The sequence below is a fragment of the Rattus rattus genome, chromosome 10 (assembly GCF_011064425.1).
Source record: "Rattus rattus isolate New Zealand chromosome 10, Rrattus_CSIRO_v1, whole genome shotgun sequence".
NCBI classification, from domain to species: domain Eukaryota; kingdom Metazoa; phylum Chordata; class Mammalia; order Rodentia; family Muridae; genus Rattus; species Rattus rattus.
Genome location: NC_046163.1, coordinates 78,794,301 through 78,812,468, shown reverse-complemented (window position 1 = coordinate 78,812,468; position 18,168 = coordinate 78,794,301). Strand labels below are relative to the sequence as shown.

General features: G+C 38.6%; 1 protein-coding gene across 1 annotated transcript in view; it reads left to right on the top strand.

Annotated features, from left to right (window-relative positions):
* Positions 1–18,168, top strand: part of LOC116910946 (complement component receptor 1-like protein) — a 44,548-nt gene that overhangs the window by 491 nt on the left and 25,889 nt on the right. The window lies entirely within an intron of this gene.

Below are 18,168 nucleotides of genomic sequence, written 5' to 3'. Positions count from 1 at the left end.
TGAGGGCACAGGGAGATCAAAATCCTCACTTGGGGCATCTGAATCAGAGCACCAATGTAAGGGTTCCTGGTTTAATCCCAAGTTTCCACACCAATGTTAGGTTTTTAATCTCTGCCCTGGCCAGGACAGAAAACACCCAGCCACCATGGTTTCAGGTGGAGAGGTTTAAGAGTAGAAGAGGGGAAAGTTGGCTGGTGATGGACACGTGGAGGGTAGGAGAAAGAGCATCGAGGAACAAAGAATAAGAGAGAAGAGAGGGTAAGAGAGGGCAAGCAGCCCTTTTATAATATCAGCTACATCTGGCTGTTGCCAGGCAGTGTGGGCTGGAGCATACCTGGGTGTTCCCAGATAGAAATGGGGGGGGGTAGAGCTTAGAAAGAATACCAACAGTGCTTTAAAATTGGGACCTTAGAGGCAAAGACCTGGGTAATTCCTTTATACAGTCTTATGATAGCCAGGTACATTCAAACATGGATGATACATTATGTGAGAAACCTTATTAATGTTAAAGCTAAGCATCTTGTAAAAGATTTATAAATTTTCAGTCATTTTACTGAAAATATGAAATACTTTTAAAAACTTACAGTACAAATAAATCCTAAGAAATTTGTGGTACAAAAAATATAATTTAAGCACCTTCAATGACCAGAAATTTCTTGATGTTTTTCAGATGTATTTACAAATTCTTGTTATTTAAAAACAAAACAAAAATAAGCAAAATGTATGAAGGATAGAAATGAAAATAAAAATTTCAAAGGTCTATTATTTAAATAAAACCACACTTGTAATTCTACTTATAAACTAATATAAAAATGACCCACAAATGAAATATTAGCAAACATAGAGACATGCAGCTCTGAAATATAGCTGGAAGATTCTAGACTTGAAAAATAATATTTTCAAAAAGAACACCTGGGGCTGGGATTTAGCTCAGCGGGTAGAGCGCTTACCTAGGGCGCAAGGCCCTGGGTTCGGTCCCCAGCTCAAAAAAAAAAGAACAAAAAAAAAAAAAAAGAACACCTGATTACCATTAGACACTTAACAGGGTATATACAAATTACTAGTGGCCCAGCATTCCTATTAAAGAAAATATAACTCTCAAGAGCCTTTGGTCTTTAAGAATAAGGATGACTGTCTTCTCAGAGCCCTGCCGGCAGCTCACTGCTCCCAAACCCCATGGGAGAGAGAGCTCACCGCCTGGACAGGTGGGAACTCCTGAGACTGCAGATCAGAAGAGACCACCAACACTGCCCACCCCTGCCCACATCCCTGGCCCAAGAGGAAACTGTATATGGCCTCTGGGAAACAGTAGATAGGTCCACTGGAGCTGCAGATCCCCTGCACCCGAGACACCTTCAGAAACTAAAAGGACTGGATTAACAGCTCTCCGCAGCCAAATCCCATGGGAGGGAGAGCTAAACATTCAGAGAGGCAGACAAGCCTGGGAAGCCAGAAAAGACTACACTCGGCCCACATTTATGACTCACAGGAACAAACAGGAACTCTTCAGGCCCACAGGAACAGCTGAAGACCTGTAGACAGGAAAAACTACACGTCCGAAAGCAGAGCAATCTGTTCCCATAACTGGCTGAAAAAAAACAGGAAAACAAGTCTACAACACTCCTGTCACACAGGCTTATAGGACAGTCTAGTCACTATCAGAAATAGCAGAACAAAGTAACACCAGAGATAATCTGATGGTGAGGGCAAGCACAGGAAACCAAGCAACAGAAACCAAGACTACATGGCATCATCGGAGCTCAATTCTCTGACCAAAGCAAACACTGAATATCCAAACACACCAGAAAAGCAAGATCTGGTTTCAAAATCATATTTGATCATGATGCTGGAGGACTTCAAGAAAGACATGAAGAATTCCCTTAGAGAGACGCAAGAAAACATAAATAAATAAGTAGGAGCCTATAGAGAGGATTCACAAAAATCCCTGAAAGAATTCCAGGAAAGCACAATCAAACAACTGAAGGAATTAAAAATGGTAATAGAAGCAATCAAGAAAGAACACAGGGAAACAACTCTAGATATAGAAAATCAAAGGAAGAGACAAGGAGCTGTAGAAGCAAGCATTACCAACAGAGTATAAGAGATAGAAGAGAGAATCTCAGGAGCAGAAGATTCCATAGAAATCATCGGCACAACTGTCAAAAATAATGTAATACAGAAAAAGGTACTGGTTCAAAAGATACAGGAAATCCAGGACACAATGAGAAGATTAAACCTAAGGATAATAGGTATAGAAGAGATACACAACTCAAAGGACCAGTAAATATCTTCAACAAAATCATAGAAGAAAACTTCCCTAACATAAAGAAAGAGATGCCCATAAGCATACAAGAAGCCTACAGAACTCCAAATAGATTGGACAAGAAAAGAAACTCCTCCCGTCACATAATAGTCAAAACACCAAATGCACAAAATAAAGAAAGAATATTAAAAGCAGTAAGGGAAAAAGGTCAAGAAACAAATAAAGGCAGACCTATCAGAATCACACCAGACTTTTTGACAGAGACTATGAAAGCCAGAAGATTCTGGACAGATGTCATACAGACCCTAAGAGAACACAAATGCCAGCCTAGGTTACTGTATCCTGGAAAACACTCAATTTACATAGATGGAGAGACCAAGATATTCCATGACAAAACCAAATTTACACAATATCTTTCTACAAATCCAGCACTACAAAGGATAATAAATGGTAAAGCCCAACATAAGGAGGCAAGCTACACCCTAGAAAAAGCAAGAAACAAAACGACTTGGCAACAAAACAAGGAGAAGAATAGCAAACAAACATAGACTCACATCCAAATATGAATGTAACAGGAAGCAATAAACACTATTCCTTAATATCTCTCAACATCAATGGTCTCAACTCCCAAATAACAAAACATAGATTAACAAACTAGATATGCAAGGAAGTCCCTGCATTCCGTTGCCTACAGAAAACACACCTCAGAGACAAAAAAAGACACTACCTCAGAGTAAAAGGCTGGAAAACAACTTTCCAAGCAAATGGTCAGAAGAAGCAAGCTGGAGTAGCCATTCTGATATCGAAGAAAATCAATGTTCAGCTAAAAGTGATCAAAAAAAGATAAGGAAAGACACTTTATATTCATCAAAGGAAAAATCCACCAAAATGAACTCTCAATCCTAAATATCTATGGTCCAAATACAAGGGCACCTACATACGTAAAGTAAACCTTATTAAAGCTCAAAGCACACATTGGTCCTCACACAATAATAGTAGGAGATTTCAACACCCCACTCTCATAAATGGACAAGTCATGGAAACAGAAATTAAACAGAGACATAGACAGACTAAGAGAAGTCATGAATCAAATGGACTTAACAGATATTTATAGAACATTCTATCCTAAAGCAAAAGGATGTACATTCTTCTCACCACCTAATGGTATTTTCTCCAAAATTGACCATATATTTGGTCAAAAAACAAGCCTCAACAGATATAGAAAGATAAAAATAATCCCATGTATCCTATTAGACCACCACGGCCTAAACCTGGACTTCGATAACAATAGGGGAAGAACGCAAACATATACATGGAAGCTGAACAATGCTCTGCTCAATGATAAATTGGTCAAGGAAGAAATAAAGAAAAAAATTAAAGACGTCTTAGAATTTAATGAAAATGAAGGTACAACATACCCAAACTTATGGGACACAATGAAAGCTGTGCTAAGAGGAAAACTCATAGCTCTGAGTGCCTGCAGAAAGAAACAGGAAAGAGCATATGTCACCAGCTTGACAGCACACCTAAAAGATCTAGAACAAAAAGAAGCAAATACACCCAGGAGGAGTAGAAGGCAGGAAATAATCAAACTCAGAGCTGAAATCAACCAAGTAGAAACAAAAAGGACCATAGAAAGAATCAACAGAACCAAAAGTTGGTTCTTGAGAAAATCAACAAGATAGATAAACCCTTAGGCAGACTAACGAGAGGACACAGAGAGTATGTCCAAGTTAACAAAATCAGAAATGAAAAGGGAGACATAACTACAGAAACAGAGGAAATTCAAAAAATCATCTGATCCTACTACAAAAACCTATATTCAACAAAACTGGAAAATCTGAAGGAAATAGACAATATCCTAGACAGATACCAGGTACCGAAGCTAAATCAGGAACAGATAAACCATTTAAACAACTCCATAACTCCTAAGGAAATAGAAGCAGTCATTACAGATCTCCCAACCAAAAAAACCCAGGTCCAGATGGGTTTAGTGCAGAATTCTATCAGACCTTCATAGAAGACCTCATACCAATACTATCCAAACCATTTCACTAAATTGAAACAGATGGAGCACTACTGAATTCCTTCTATGAAGCCACAATTACTCTTATACCTAAACCACACAAAGACCCAACAAAGAAAGAGAACTTCAGATCAATTTCCTTTATGAATATCGACAGAAAAATACTCAATAAAATTCTGGCAAATCGAATCCAAGAGCACATCAAAACAACCATCCACCATGATCAAGTAGGCTTCATCCCAGGCATGCAGGGATGGTTTAATATACGGAAAACCATCAACGTGATCCATTATATAAACAAACTGAAAGAACAAACCACATGATCATTTCATTAGATGCTGAGAAAGCATTTGACAAAATTCAACACCCCTTCATGATAAAAGTCCTGGAAAGAATAGGAATTCAAGGCCCATATCTAAACATAGTAAAAGCCATATACACCAAACCAGTTGCTAACATTAAACTAAATGGGAAGAAACTTGAAGCCATCCCACTAAAATCAGGGACTAGACAAGGCTGCCCAGTCTCTCCCTAGTTATTCAATATAGTTCTTGAAGTTGTAACCAGAGCAATCAGACAATAAAATGAGATCAAGGGGATACAGATTGGAAAAGAAGAAGTCAAAATATCACTATTTGCAGATGATATGATAATATATTTAGGTGATCTCAAAAGTTCCACCAGAGAACTACTAAAGCTGATAAACAACTTCAGCAAAGTGGCTGGGTATAAAATTAACTCAAATAAATCAGTAGCCTTCCTCTACACAAAAGAGAAACAAGCCGACAAAAAAATTAGGAAAAGGACACCCTTCATAATCGTCCCAAATAATATAAAGTACCTCGGAGTGACTTTAATCAAGCAAGTAAAAGATCTCTACAATCAGAACTTCAAGCCTCTGAAGAAAGAAATTGAAGAAGATCTCAGAAGATGGAATGATCTCCCATGTTCATCGATTGGCAGGATTAGTATAGTAAAAATGGACATTTTACCAAAAGCGATTTACAGATTCAATGCAATCCCCATCAAAATACCAATCCATTTCTTCAAGGAGTTAGACAGAACAACTTACATATTCATGTGGAATAATAAAAAATCCAGGATAGCTAAAATTATCCTCAACAATAAAACGACTTCAGAGAAAATGACTATCTTTGAACTCAAGCAATATTACAGAGCAATAGTGATAAAAACTGCATGGTATTGGTACAGAGACAGACAGATAGACCAATGGAACAGAACTGAAGACCCAGAAATGAATCCACACACCTATGGGCACTTGATTTTTGACAAAGGAGCCAAAACCATCCAATGGAAAAAAGATAGCATGGTGCTGGTTCAACTGGAGGTCAACATGTTGAAGAATGCAGATCGATCCATGCTTATTACCCTGTCCAAATCTTAAGTCCAAGTGGATCAAGGACCTCCACATCAAACCAGATACACTCAAACTAATAGAAGAAAAATCCGGGAAGCAACTCGAACACATGGGCACTGGAGAAAATTTCCTGAACAAAACACCAATGGCTTATGCTCTAAGATCAAGAATTGACAAATGGAATCTCATAAAACTGCAAAGCTTCTGTAAAACAAAGAACACTATGGTTAGGACAAAATGACAACCAACAGGTTGGGAAAAGATCTTTACCAATCCTACAACAGATAGAGGCCTTATATCCAAAATATACAAAGAACTCAAGAAGTTAGACCACAGGGAGTCAAATCCCTATTAAAAAATGGAATTCAGAGCTAAACAAAGAATTCACAGCTGAGCAATGTCGAATGGCTGGAAACACCTAAAAGAAATGTTCAACATCTTTAGTCATAAAGGAAATGCAAATCAAAACAACCTGAATTTCACCTCACACCAGTGAGAATGGCTAAGATCAAAAACTCAGGTGACAGCAAATGCTGGCGAGGATGTGGAGAAAAGAACACTCCTCCATTGTTGGTGGGATTGCAGACTGGTACAACCATTCTGGAAATCAGTCTGGAGGTTCCTCAGAAAATTGGACATTGACCTACCTGAGTACCCAGCTATACCTCTCTTAGACATATACCCAAAAGTTTCCCCAACATATAAAAAAGACACGTGCTCCACTATGTTCATAGCAGCCTCATTTATAAGAGCCTGAAGTTGGAAAGAACCCAGATGCCCTTCAACAGAGGAATGGATACAGAAAATGTGGTACATCTACACAATGGAATATTACTCAGCTATCAAAAACAATGACTTTATGAAATTCATATGCAAATGGATGGATCTGGCAAATATCATCCTGAGTGAGCTAACCCAGTCACAGAAGAGCACACATGGTATGCACTCATTGATAAGTGGCTATTAGCCCAAATGCTTGAATTGCCCCAGATGCACCGAACACATGAAACTCAAGACAGATGATCAAAATGCGAATGCTTCACTCCTTCTTTACAAGGGGAACAAGAATACACTTGGCAGGGAATAGAGAGCCAAAGATTAAAACAGAGCCAGAAAGAACACCCATTCAGGACCTGTCCCATATGTGGCCCATACATATACAACCACCCAATTAGACAAGATGGATGAAGCAAAGAAGTGCAGGCCGACAGGAACCGGATATAGATCTCTACTGAGAGACACAGCAAGAATACAGCAAATACATAGGCGAATGCCAGCAGCAAACCACTGAACTGAGAACGGGACCCCCATTGAAGGACTCAGAGAAAGTACTGAAAGAGCTTGAAGGGGTTTTAGACCCCATATGAACAACAATGCCAACCAACCAGAGCTTCCAGGGACTAAGTCAGTACCCAAAGACGATACATGGACTGACCCTGGGCTCCAACCTCAAAGGTAGCAATGAATGGCCTAGTAAGAGCACCAGTGGAATGGGAAGCCCTTGGTCCTGCCAAGACTGAACCCCGAGTGAACGTAATTGTTGGGGGGAGGGCGGTAATGGGGGGAGTATGGAAAGGGGAACACCCATATAGAGGGGTAGGAGGAGGGGTTAGGGGGGATGTTTGCTCATAAACCGGGAAAGGGGGTAAAATTCGAAATGTAAATAAGAAATACTCAAGTTAATAAAAAAAGAAAAAGAAAAAAGAATAAAGATGACTGGTCATTAATCATCCATAAATCTACTAATAGTTGTTTCTCTCATCGTTAATCTACACACTTACCCATATGTCTATTCATTATCTATCTCTGTATATCATTTATGTTCTTTGTGAATATCATATCTTAGTTACTTTTTTGTATTAGTGTCGATGCCCACACCGACACAGCACCGAGAACCTGGCATAAGCCTGCGGGATTAAAAAGCACATATATGGGGGTCATTCGTTTTAGGAGAGAATGCCAAATCTGTAGCTTTATTCACCAAATATATATTCCAACTTAACCCAGTATAAAATTCTAGAAAGCATAGTGGAAAAATCCGGCTTAAGGCTTCAGGAACAAATGAGCAAATGAGTGCCCCAAATTTACTGGGGAGAAATCCCGGAAAACAAGCCTAAGTCCCAGGAACAAAGACAGAGAACAAAAGACAGGAAAGAATGTACCATCACCTAGTGTACACATGGGTATGTTGGGTATGTCGCTATTGGGGCAGTGCTTTCCTTTGTTAGGAACAAAAGGCTTCTACATGAATCAGCAGGGCTCAGTAGAGGTCAAACTTTGCAGGGGACCCAGGAGGGTCTGACATATTAGGATAAATAAAACACCATTATTAAAACTAATCATGGTGGAGTTCATTTCAAGTTATGTTTTCAGACAGGGTGTCTATAATATTTGGTAGAAGCATGGCTCCAACTACTTGGAATAGGAAGCTAAGAGATCATAAATCACAAAAAGGCAAACTGGAAGTGAAATGAGGCTCCCAGTCCTATCAACAACAAGTCTCTACCTCTTAAAGGTACTGTAGCCTTCCCAACATCACTGTGAGCTGGGGGACAACATGTTCAAATATGTGAAACAATAGGGGACATTTATCATTCACACCAACACACCTAATCTGTTTCAAACCATTTCTCAGGATGAAAAAGTGGTAGAAGAAATGAAGAACTAGGATTGGTTTACAATTCAAATTAACAGGTGAATATATGAATGCAAGAGGGAATTTGCTGCAGATGAAATCTTTTATATTTCTAGACAGAATTAACCAGTCTTCCCACTCTTATTAATTCAGTTATGTGGGGATTTTTGGTTTGTCTGTTTGTTTGTTTATGTGTTTGTTGTTCACATCTTGCAACATCAAACTTACAGAGCCACAACTGTTACTTACTAATTCATCTTGCAGCTTTCTTATTTTGTTTTTCTCATTAGAGCTTTGTTCTGATTAAACATTGTTCATGTTTCTTCATCCTAACTATCTTTTTAAAGTCATACTCTACATTTGATTTTGTTCTTTCCTATGCACTAAGATAAATTTTTGACCAACTTATAGCTATTAACATATACTTTGTGTTATGTTCCTTTAAATAAATAGGCTAATTTATCATTAGGTTTTTCTGTTTAGTCTAACTAGTTGAACCACATCTGAATTAACCATTCCTTTTTGCAGATGGCTATTTACAATTGCCATTAAGACACTTAGAAATTGCCTTTCATACTAAATGCAAGTAAATTGATCTGCTCCAATTTCAATGAACTATTACTGGCCCTTCATGTCATAGAAGCAGGTACTGGCACAGTAGTTATCTACTACTGCAACCATAATACCAGAAGTGACAAATGTAGTTGGGAGACAGAGGCAAGAACTAGCTCATTTTTCACCCAAGCTAAGTCTGAAATGTAGGACTGGATACCAGAAACATCTGATTAACATATGCAAATTGCTAGTGACTGAGGTTTGGAGCCTCCTCTTCACCTGGAAGAATTAAAATGAGAAAATTCCAAACCTCTAATGGAGAAAAGGTCAGTGCTATGTAAATAACCACTAGATGCTTTCCACCCTCCTGCCTCAACAGTTTCACAGCTTCTAATCTTTCCCACCATCTCTGGCCATTTCTCTTCTTGAGAGTCCTTTTCTCTTCTTTACACACAGTCTCTAATTTTTATCAAATTTGATATCTTCCTGATCTCATTATTTTTCTGGAATCAAAGAACCTAAACATTTCAGCATTATTTTCCACACTCTAGTATACTATTCCATTATCAAGGCTGCACATAGTCTCCTACACATTCCCTCTGAGCAACATGGTTATTTTAATCATGCATACATTTGTCTTAGTATTCAACACAGATGGATGTATGAAGGCTCTCTGCTTATGAAGTCAACGACAATAGAACTTATTTTTAAATGTCTGCATTGGAATATACCATGAGAACCTGATAACATACTATGGCATTATAATACCAACAAGGATACTAAATTTAGGAAAAAATTAGGACCATATCAATTGTCACTCAACAGGGTAGTCATGACAATTATAAGTAGCAACTGTTTAGTTCCTGAACAGCTCTATTGTTGTTTCATGTTGTTTCTCTGAGATTCAAATGTAATTTAAGCCGAGACTGCATTTCCTTTTTAATATTTCTAAGATAGTATAAAATAAATCATGCTATTTTCAATTATGCTTACATATATGTGCCTAAATGTAGAAATGAGCACATGTATGCAAGTTGCTTTGGAGAGAAAAGAAGGTAGAACACACACACACACACACACACACACACACACACACACACACACAAAATATTATATATTATATAGTATGTATCATATAGTATGTAGTATGCAACATGTAGTATGTATCATGTACTACATAGTGTGTAGTATGTAGTGTGTAGTAGGCAGGATGGAGGATGCAGCATGAATATATATATATATATATATATATATATATATATATATATATACATATACAGAACTCTTCAAAGGATGCATTTTTCAGTGGAAGCTAAGTTCTGTTCAGGAAGTATGGGCTCCTGATGCCCGTGATCAAAGGACATGGCTTTTCCTCAAGTCTATTTTATACATATACATATACATATACATATACATATACATATACATATACATATACATATACATATACATATACATATACATATACATATACTTATACATATACATATACATATACATATACATATACATATACATATACATATACATATACATATACATATACATATACATATACTTATACATATACTTATACATATACATATACATATACATATACATATACATATACATATATAATTAACACATAGCATAACATATATAATATAAAATATAATGAACATATATATATATATATGCATACATGTACATATATAAAGAGCCCGACTCACTACTAAAACTGAAAAATATCCTTGCCATTATTTTATAGCTTTCTATAAATTCTAAGGTGTCCACTGACAGGCTTGCTAAAGAATAAATAAATGCGGGTTTTTAGCGGGATTCCCAAACCCACGGATCCCTGCCCGCAGCAGCTCCCTGCTCCCAAACCCCATGGGAGAGAGACCTCAACACCTGGACAGGTGGGCACTCCTGAGACTGCAGAGCAGAAGAGACCACCAACATTGCCCACCTCTGCCCACATCCCTGGCCCAAGAGGAAACTGTAAACGGCCTCTGGGTTCCCTTAGATAAGGGCACAGCAGCAGTAGGTCTCCTGCATCTGAGACACCGCCGGAACCTAAAGGGACTGACCAGATAAACAGTTCTCTGCACCCAAATCCCGTGGGAGGGAGCGCTAAACATTCAGAGAGGCAGACACGCCTGGGAAACCAGTAGAGACTGCTCTCTGCACACACATCTCAGACACCAGAGGAAAACACCAAAGGCCATCTGGAACCCTGGTGCACTGAAGCTCCCGGAAGGGGCGGAGCACATCTTCCTGGTTCCTGCCCCCACAGAGAGTCATAAGAAACACCCCACGAGCAAACATGAGACTCGGGACCACAGGTAAGACAAACATTCCAACTCCAAGCGACCTGCCTAGGGAACTCAGGACACAGGCCCACAGGCACAGCTGAAGACCTGTAAATAGGAAAAACTACAAGCCCGAAAGCAGAACACTCTGTTCCCAAAACTGGCTGAAAGAAAACAGGAAAACAGGTCTACAAACCCCTGACACACAGGCTTATAGGACTGTCTAGCCACTGTCAGAAATAGCAGAACAAAGTAACACCAGAGATAATCTGATGGCGAGAGGCAAATGCAGTAACCCAAGCAACAGAAGCCAAGACTATGTGGCATCATCAGAGCCCAATTCTACCACCAAAGCAAACACTGAATATCCAAACACACCAGAAAAGCAAGACCTAGTTTCAAAATCATATCTGATCATGATACTGGAGGACTTCAAGAAAGATGTGAAGAACTCCCTTAGAGAAACCCAGGAAAACATAAATAAACAAGTAGGAGCCTAAAGAGAGGAATCACAAAAATCCCTGAAAGAGTTCCAGGAAAACACAATCAAACAGTTGAAGGAATTAAAAATGGAAATAAAACCAAGAAAGAACACAGGGAAACAACCCGGGATATAGAAAACCAAAAGAAGAGACAAGGAGCCGTAGATACAAGCTTCACCAACAGAATACAAGAGATAGAAGAGAGAATCTCAGGAGCAGAAGATTCCATAGAAATCAATGACTCAACTGTCAAAGACAATGTAAAGCGGGAAAAGCTACTGGTCCAAAACATACAGGAAATCCAGAACTCAATGAGAAGATCAAACGTAAGGATTATAGGTATAGAAGGGAGTTAAAACTGCCAGTTCAAAGGACCAGTAAATATCTTCAACAAAATCATAGAAGAAAACTGCCCTAACCTAAAGAAAGAGATGCCCATAAGAATACAAGAAGCCTACAAAACTCCAAATAGATTGGACAAGAAAAGAAACTACTCCCATCACAGTCAAAACACCAAACGCACAAAATAAAGAAAGAATATTAAAAGCAGTAAGGGAAAAAGGTCAAGTAACATATAAAGGCAGACCTATCAGAATCACACCAGACTTTTCGACAGAGACGATGAAAGCCAGAAGATCCTGGACTGATGTCATACAGACCCTAAGAGAACACAAATGCCAGCCCAGGTTACTGAATCCTGCAAAACTCTCAATTAACATAGATGGAGGAACCAAGATATTCCTGGATAAAACCAAATTTACACAATATCTTTCTACAAATCCAGAACTACAAAGGATAATAAAGGGTAAAGACCAACATAAGGAGGCAAGCTATACCCTAGAAGAAGCAAGAAGCTAATCGTCTTGGCAACAAAACAAGGAGAAGAAAAGCAAAGAAACATAGACTCACATCCAAATATGAATGTAACAGGAAGCAATAAACACTATTCCTTAATATCTCTCAGCATCAATGGTCTCAACTCCCCAATAACAAGACATAGATTAAAAAACTGGATACACAACGAGGATACTGCATTCTGCTGAATACTGTAATGCACCTCAGAGACAAAGACAGACCCTACCTCAGAGTGAAAGGTTGGAAAACAACATTCCAAGCAAATGGTTGGAAGAAGCAAGCTGGAGTAACCATTCTTATATCAAATAAAATAATGTATTTATTATCAAATAATAATGTTCAATTAAAAGTTATAAAAAAGATAAGGAAGGACACTTCATATTCATCAAAGGAAAAATCCACCAAGATGAGCTCTCAATCCTAAATATCTATGCCCCAAATTCAAGGGCAACTACATACGTAAAAGAAACCTTACTAAAGCTCAAAGACCACACTATACTTCACACAATAATAGTAGGAGATTTCAACACCCCACTCTCATCAATGGATAGATCATGGAAACAGAAATTAAACAGATAAGTAGACAGACTAAGAGAAGTCATGAACCAAATGGACTTAACAGATATTTATAGAACATTCTATCCTAAAGCAAAAGGATATAACTTATTCTCAGCTCCTCATGGTACTTTCTCCAAAATTGACCACAGAATTGGTCAAAATATGGGGCTCAACAGGTACAGAAAGATAGAAATAATCCCATGCGTTCTATCAGACCACCATGGCCTAAAGCTGGTCTTCAATAACAATAAGGGAAGAAAACCAACATATACGTGGAAGTTGAACAATGCTCTACTCAACGATAACCTGGTCGAGGAAGAAATAAAGAAAGAAATTAAGACTTTTTAGAATTTAATGAAAATGAAGGTGCAACATACCCAAATTTATGGGACACAATGAAAGCTGTGCTAAGAGGAAAACTCATAGGACTGAGTGCCTGCAGAAAGAAACAGGAGAAAGCATATGTCAGCAGCTTGACAGCACACCTAAAAGCTCTAGAACAAAAAGAAGAAAATACACCCAGGAGGAGTAGAAGGCAGGAAATAATCAAACTCAGAGCTGAAATCAACCAAGTAGAAACAAAAAGGACCATAGAAAGAATCAACAGAACCAAAAGTTGGTTCTTTGAGAAAATCAACAGGATAAATAAACCTTTAGCCAGACTAACGTGAGGACACAGAGAGTGTGTCCAAATTAACAAAACCAGAAATGAAAACGTAGATATAACTACAGAATCAGAGGAAATTCAAAAAATCATCAGATCTTACTATAAAGTTCTATATTCAAAAAAAAATTGAATATCTGCAGGAAAAGGACAATTTCGTAGACAGATACCAGGTACCAAAGCTAAATCAGGATAGTTAAACCAGTTAAACAACCCCATAACTCCTAAGGAAATAGAAGCAGTCATTAAAGGTCTCCCAAGCAAAAAGAGCCCAGGTCCAGACGGGTTTAGTGCAGAATTCTATCAGACCTTCATAGAAGACCTCATACTAATATTATCCAAACTATTCCACAAAATTGAAACAGATGGAGCACTACCGAATTCCTTCTATGAAACCACAATTACTCTTACACATAAACCACACAAAGACCCAACAAAGAAAGAGTACTTAAGACCAATTGCCCTTATGAATATCGACGCAAAAATACTCAAGAAAATTCTGGCAAACCAAATCAAAACAATCATCCACCGTGATCAAGTAGGCTTCATCCCAGGCATGCAGGGATGGTTTAATATACGGAAAACCATCAACGTGATCCATTATATAAACAAACTGAAAGAACAAAACCACATGATCATTTCATTAGATGCTGAGAAAGCATTTGACAAAATTCAACACCCCTTCATGATAAAAGTCCTGGAAAGAATAGGAATACAAGGCCCATACCTAAACATAGTAAAAGCCATATACAGCAAACCAGTTGCTAACATTAAACTAAATGGAGAGAAACTTGAAGCCATCCCACTAAAATCAGGGACTAGACAAGGCTGCCCACTCTCTCCCTACATATTCAATATAGTTCTAGAAGTTGTAGCCAGAGCAATCAGACAACAAAAAGAATATCAAGGAAATACAGATCGGGAAAGAAAAAGTGAAAATATCACTATTTGCAGATGATATGATAGTATATTTAAGTGATCCCAAAAGTTCCACAGAGAACTACTAAGGCTGATAAAAAAAACTTCAGCAAAGTGGCTGGGTATATAATTAACTTAAATAAATGAGTAGCCTTCCTCTACACAAAAGAGAAACAAGCCGAGAAAGAAACTAGGGAAACGGCAACCTTCATAATGGACCCGAATAATATAAAGTACCTCGGTGTGACATTAACCAAGCAAGTAAAAGAAATGTACAATAAGAACTTCAAGACTCGAAGGAAAGAAATTGAAGAAAACTTCAGAAGATGGAAAGATCTCCCATGCTCATGGATTTTAAGGAGTAATATAGTAAAAATGGCGATTTTATCAAAAGTGATCTACAGATTCAATGCAATCCCCCATCAAAATACCAAACCAATTCTTCAAAGAGTTAGACAGAAAAATTTGCAAATTCATCTGGAATAACAAAAAAACCCAGGATAGCTAAAACTGTCCTCAACAATAAAAGGACTTCAGGGGGAATCACAATCCCTGAATTCAAGCAGTATTACAGAGCAATAGTGATAAAAACTGCATGGTATTGGTACAGAGACAGACAGATAGACCAATGGAACAGAATTGAATACCCAGAAATGAACCCACACACCTATGGTCACTTGATTTTTGACAAAGGAGCCAAAACCATGCAATGGAAAAAAGATAGCATTTTCAGGAAATGGTGCTGGTTCAACTGGAGGTCAACATGTTGAAGAATGTAGATCGATCCATGCTTATCACCTTGTACAAAGCTTAAGTCCAAGTGGATCAAGGACCTCCACATTCAAACCACATTCATTCAAACTAATAGAAGAAATACTAGGGCAGCATATCGAACACATGGGCACTGGAGAAAATTTCCTGAACAAAACACCAATGGCTAATACTCTACGATCAAGAATTGACAAATGGGATCTCATTAAACTGCAGAGCTTCTGTAAGGCAAAAGACATTGTGGTTAGGACAAAACGGCAACCAACAGATTGGGAAAAGATCTTTATCAATCCTAGAACAGATAGAGGTCTTATGTCCAAAATATACAAAGAACTAAAGAAGTTAGACCGCAGGGAGACAAATAACCCTATTAAAAAGTGGAATTCAGAGGTAAACAAAGAATTCACACCTGAGGAATGCCAAATGGCTGAGAAACACCTAAAGAAATGTTCAACATCTTTAGTCATCAGGGAAATGCAAATCAAAACAACCCTGAGATTTCACCTCACACCAGTGAGAATGGTGTGAGATCAAAACTCAGGTGACAGCAAATGCTGGCGAGGATGTGGAGATAGAGGAACACTCCTCCATTGTTGGTGGGATTGCAGACTGATACAACCATTCTGGAAATCAGTCTGGAGGTTCCTCAGAAAATTGGACATTGAACTGCCTGAGGATCCAGCTATACCTCTCTTGGGTATATACCCAAAAGATGCCCCAACATATAAAAAAGACACGTGCTCCACTATGTTCATAGAAGCCTTATTTATAATACCCAGAAGCTGGAAAAAAACAAGATGTCCTTCAACAGAGGAATTGATAAAGAAAATGTGGTACATCTACACAATGGAATATTAATCAGCTATCAAAAACAATGCCTTTATGAAATTCGTAGGCAAATGGTTGGAACTGGAAAATATCATCCTGAGTGAGCTAACCCAATCACAGAAAAACACACATGGTATGCATTCATTTATAAGTGGCTATTAGCACAAATGCTTGAATTACCCTAGATGCATAAAACACATGAAACTCAAGACGGATGATCAAAATGTGAATGCTTCACTCATTCTTTAAAAGGGGAACAAGAATACCCTTGGCAGGGAATAGAGAGGCAAAGATTAAAACAGAGACAGACAACATGTAGAAGAATGCAGATCGATCCATGCTTATCACCCTGTACAAAGCTTAAGTCCAAGTGGATCAAGGACCTCTACATCAAACCAGACACACTCAAACTAATAGAAGAAAAACTAGAGAAGCATCTGGCACCCATGGGCACCTGAAAAAATTTCCTAAACATAACACCAATGGCTTATGCTCTAAGATCAAGAATCGACAAATGGGATCTCATAAAACTGCAAAGCTTCTATAAGGCAAAGGACACTGTGGTTAGAACAAAACGGCAACAAACAGATTGGGAAAATATCTTTACCAATCCTACAACAGATAGAGGGCTTATATCCAAAATATACAAAGAACTCAAGAAGTTAGATCACAGGGAGACAAATAACCCTATTAAAAAATGGGGTTCAGAACTAAACAAAGAATTCACAGCTGAGGAATGCCGAATGGCTGAGAAACACCTAAAGAAATGTTCAACATCATTAGTCATAAGGGAAATGCAAATCAAAACAACCCTGAGATTTCACCTCACACCAGTGAGAATGGCTAAGATCAAAAACTCAGGTGACAGCAAATGCTGGCGAGGATGTGGAGAAAGAGAAACACTCCTCCATTGTTGGTGGGATTGCTGACTTGTACAACCATTCTGGAAATCAGTCTGGAGGATCCTCAGAAAATTGGACATTGAACTTCCTGAGGACCCAGCTATACCTCTCTTGGACATATACCCAAAAGATGCCCCAACATATAAAAAAGACACGTGCTCCACTATGTTCATTGCAGCCTTATTTATAATAGCCAGAAGCTGGAAAGAACCCAGATGCCCTTCAACAGAGGAATGGATACAGAAAATGTGGTACATCTACACAATGGAATATTACTCAGCTGTCAAAAACAACGACTTTATGAAATTCGTAGGCAAATGGTTGGAACTGGAAAATATCATCCTGAGTGAGCTAACACAATCACAGAAAGACATACATGGTATGCACTCATTGATAAGTGGCTATTAGCCCAAATGCTTGAATTACCCTAGATGCCTAGAACAAATGAAACTCAAGACAGATGATCAAAATGTGAATGCTTCACTCCTTCTTTAAAAGGGGAACATGAATACCCTTGGCAGGGAAGAGAGAGGCAAAGATTAAAACAGAGACTGAAGGAACACCCATTCAGAGCCTGCCCCACATGTGGCCCATACATATACAGCCACCCAATTAGACAAGATGGATGAAGAAAAGAAGTGCAGAACGACAGGAGCCGGATGTAAATCGCTCCTGAGAGACACAGCCAGAATACAGCAAATACAGAGGCGAATGCCAGCAGCAAACCACTGAACTGAGAATAGGACCCCCGTTTAAGGAATCAGAGAAAGAACTGGAAGAGCTTGAAGGGGCTCGAGACCCCATATGTACAACAATGCCAAGCAACCAGAGCTTCAAGTGACTAAGCCACTACTAAAGACTATACATGGACTGACCCTGGACTCTGACCTCATAGGTAGCAATGAATATCCTAGTAAGAGCACCAGTGGAAGGGGAAGCCCTGGGTCCTGCTAAGACTGAACCCCCAGTGAACTAGACTGTTGGGGGGAGGGCGGCAATGGGGGGAGGGTGGGGAGGGGAACACCCATACGGAAGGGGA